This window comes from Crocuta crocuta, unplaced genomic scaffold (genome assembly GCF_008692635.1).
Source record: "Crocuta crocuta isolate KB4526 unplaced genomic scaffold, BGI_CrCroc_1.0 scaffold709, whole genome shotgun sequence".
Taxonomy (NCBI): Eukaryota; Metazoa; Chordata; class Mammalia; order Carnivora; family Hyaenidae; genus Crocuta; species Crocuta crocuta.
Window position 1 is genome coordinate 2,327,164 of NW_027530619.1, and position 4,013 is coordinate 2,331,176.

The 4,013-nt window shown below is 43.0% G+C and overlaps 2 pseudogenes; one reads left to right on the forward strand and one right to left on the reverse strand.

Annotated features, from left to right (window-relative positions):
- Positions 1–118: 118 nt before the first annotated feature.
- LOC144234754 (histone H1.8 pseudogene) lies at positions 119–909 on the reverse strand (annotated as a pseudogene).
- Positions 910–912: 3 nt separating this feature from the next.
- Positions 913–1,383, forward strand: LOC144234756 (oxysterols receptor LXR-beta pseudogene; annotated as a pseudogene).
- The last annotated feature ends 2,630 nt before the right edge of the window (positions 1,384–4,013 follow it).

Consider the following 4,013-nt stretch of genomic DNA (forward strand, 5'->3'; position numbering starts at 1 on the left):
CAATTTTTTTTTTTTTTTTTTGTGTTTTTTTTTTTTTTTTTTTTTTTGGTGAGGGAAAAAAGCCTTTATTGATAAATAGGTTACAATGAAATAAATAGAGTGAATGTGTGTTGGGGAATAAAAACTCCAGCAGAATCTCAGCCTTTTTCCACCCCAGCTCTAGCTTTCAGCTTCTGTTTTCTTACTGGCCAATTTGGACGATGAGGCCTTGGTGGGCATACCCGGCCTTCTAGGGCCCTTGGGGGCCTCTGTCCTCCTGACCAGGGGTGCGGACACAGTCTTAGACCCACCGGCCCCAGGAAGAGCAGCAGCCTTGGCCCTGGGCCCTGCCGTGGCCCCACGGGCAACAACTTCCTTGAGGACCTTGTTTTCTTTCTTTTTGGCCGATGGAGCAGCAGTATTCTTGTCCTGGGGAACCATGGATTTTGAACTCCAGCTCCCAGCTTTCATTTTCCCGTGGGCCTCGCCATCTTGGTTGCTCCTTCTGCCTGTGACCTTTGACTTCCCTCTCGGGCCAGTGGCGCTGGGAAGGGCCTGTGTAGCCTTGTCTGGCTGTTGGGAGGCCTTCTTGGCCTCACTCAGTCTTGCCTCCTGGTCTTTGGTCTGGCTGCCCTTCTTGGGAGCCTTCTCCTTGGCTGGTTTGGTAGGACCCATCATCACCTCTCTTGCCTTCCTGGGTCCCTTTTTCATCTCGCCCGAGTTGGGGGTGTCCTTCTTTGCCTCCCTTGGTTTCTTGTGACCCTTCTCCTTGGCCTCACCGGGTCTCCTGGTGGCTGTCATGGCAGAGGTCTTCCTGGGTTGGACTTTTCTTTTGTGCTTGGGAACTAATTTGAAGCTGCCAGTGGCCCCCCTGGCCTTGGAGTTGGTGGGCCTGACCAGGAGGCCGCGGTGCATGCCGGTGTAGGTGCATCCTACAGCAAGGATGACTTCCACCACGCAGGCCTGCAGGTGGAGTTCATCAACCCCATCTTCAAGTTCTCCCGGGCCATGCGGCGGCTGGGCCTGGACGACGCCGAGTACGCCCTCCTCATCGCCATCAACATCTTCTCCGCTGACCGGCCCAACGTGCAGGAGCCGAGCCGCGTGGAGGCCCTGCAGCAGCCCTACGTGGAGGCCCTGCTCTCCTACACGCGCATCAAGAGGCCACAGGACCAGCTGCGCTTCCCCTGGATGATGATGAAACTTGTGAGCCTGCGCACGCTGAGCTCTGTGCACTCAGAGCAGGTCTTTGCCCTGAGGCTCCAGGACAAGAAGCTGCCGCCTCTGCTGTCTGAGATCTGGGACGTCCACGAGTGAGGGGCCTGGCCGCCCTGCCCCACAGCCCTGCCCCCTTCAACGCATGGACGTTGTTGACCCTTCCTCCTGGAGTGGCCAGGAGTGGGCCTGGGGTCCCACCTTGTGGCTTATAGCACAAGCCCTGGCCCACCAGTCCCTCGGGCGAGCCCCCACCAGGGTCCAGGGGGCTCCCTCCCTGCCCACTGAGTCTTCCTGGGAGGGCTGGGTGGGCCCTAGGTCCCGACCCCGACCCTCCTAGCACTACCGGCTGCCCTCCCCACCCAGCTTACACCTCAAGCTCACTGCGCAGTGCACCTTGAGCAGAGGGAGTGGGGGGCCTGTGTCTCTCCCTTCCAGCCTGAGAAACCGCAGGCCCCCCTCCCTCTGTTCCTTTTATTTAATAAAAACTAAAAAAAGACAAAAACAGGAAAATAAACGACTAAAAACCTGCCCTGAAAAAAAAAAAAGCTATCTATCTTATGGATGCTCCTTGAAATAAGTTCTTCACTTCCTTGACTCTTGCCTTGCTGATTTTTAAAAGATTTTTAAAATTTGTTACCTGGGTATAACTTTTTACTTTACTCTGTTTGGGGTTCAGAAAGGCTTTTGGCATTGTTGCTTGGCATTTTTAAATTAAATTAATTTTATTTTATTAATTTATTTTGTAATAGAAGTCTCTGCTGCTTTTCAAAGTTGACCTGTGTTTTAATTTCCACCTTACAATCTATTGTGAAAATTCTTTTCCTGTTATCTCACTTTTCTTGGGTGCCTTAGGAATAGGATGTGACCATGATCTTACCAGTCACTATCCATCTCCAGTACTTCTGGAAAGTCTTAGATGGTCTGTAAGAAATATCAAGTTGAAATTCAGCTTCTCTCATCTTCCACTTAAATCAAAATCTTGGAGAATGGCCACTTGCAATATGGTTTATCAAGTTGGATTAAGGAAAATTTTCTCAAGATTTTTCTCCTGGCTAAGAAATGTATACTGTAACTTGCTCTAGATCCAAATATCTGAAATATCTGAACTATCTCCAGGTGAACAGTGAATTACAAATAATACGTGGGCCTCTATGTTGGAAAATACATTGAATTGTGTCTTTTTATGTCGTTTAAAAATAATTTTATTTTATTTCATCATGATAAGTGTACTCTTTAATCCCTATCCCTAATTTTCCCCCCACCACCCCTCCCCACCACCACCTCTACTCTGGTAACTATCAGTTTGTTCTTTATAGTTAAGTTAATCTCTTGGTTTCTCTCTCTCTCTCTCTCTCTCTCTCTCACTTTTCCCCTGCTCATTTGTCTTGTTTCTTAAATTCCACATATGACTGAGATCATATGCTATATATCTTTCTCTAACTGATTTATTTCACTTACATTATACTCTATAGCTCCATCTCTATTGTCACAAATGCAAGATTTCATTGTTTCTTTATGGCTGAATAATATTCCATTGCATGTATATACTACTGCTTCTTTATCCATTTATTTATTGATAGACAATTAGGCTCTTTCTGTAGTTTGGCTATGGTAAATAATGCTGCAATAAACACAGGGTGCATGTATTCCTTTGAATTAGTATTTTCGTATTTTGGGGGTAATTACTTAGGAGAGCAATTCCTATATTATGGGGCAGTTCTATTTTTAGTTTTTTGAGAAAACTTCATTCTGTTTTCCACAATGGCTGCACCAATTGGCATTCCCACCAACAGTGCAAGAGAGTTCCTTTTTCTACACATCCTCACCAACATCTGTTTTTTCTTATTTTTAAAATTTTATCCATTATGATAGGTGTGAGGTGATATGTCATTGTAGTTTTCATTTGTATTTCCCTAATGTTGAGTGATATGAAGAACCTTTTCATGTGCCTGTTGTCCATTTATATATCTTCTTTGGATAAATGTCTATTCATTCGTTCTACCCATTTTTAAACTGGATTATTTGTTCTTTGGGCATTGAGTTCTCTCAGCTCTTTATGTATTTTGTATTCTAATCCTTCATTGGTGTCTTGTACATTTTATTTAAAAGAGTCATCCATTTTATATCTTGGATCTCATTATCTCTTAGAATTCTTAGATTTTAATTATATGATTGTTGTAACTACTTTTAACTATAATCTCTGTCTCATGTTTTTTCTGTATATTAACCATTTCTTTCTTTGTTTCCATTATTCTGAATACACACACACACACACACACACACACACACACACACACACATACATACACAGAGACACACTTCAGGTCAAAATTTTCCCTTCAAATGTAGTTAATATGCCATGTAACACATCTACAAAATTATTAATTTCAGTTATTGTACTTTAATTTTTATTTCTAACAGGTGATTTCCTTCTTTCTTTTTTCTTTTTGGTTTTTTGTTTGTTTTTACTCTCTACCAAAACACATCATGCATTCCCTTTCCTGAAAGTTGTTTTTAAGGCCATCTTTGGTAGTTCTATTATATTTTCCCCATAGGCCTGTTATTTTCTGTTGTTTCTTTATTTTTTAAAGTCATTTGTGTCTTGTTCAGTAATGTGCCTGATAACGTTTTGTTGTATGAAGGGTATCATATATAAAACACTGTAGCCATAATTTTAAGTTTAGAATAAAGTTTTCTTTGTCTGAGATTAATTACAATTATTAGTATGGTTGTTGACTGTTTAGTTCTTCAGTTGTTGCAAAGATAGCATTAAAAGAGCTGGATAGACAGAGAATTAATTATGACAAAATTGTGGT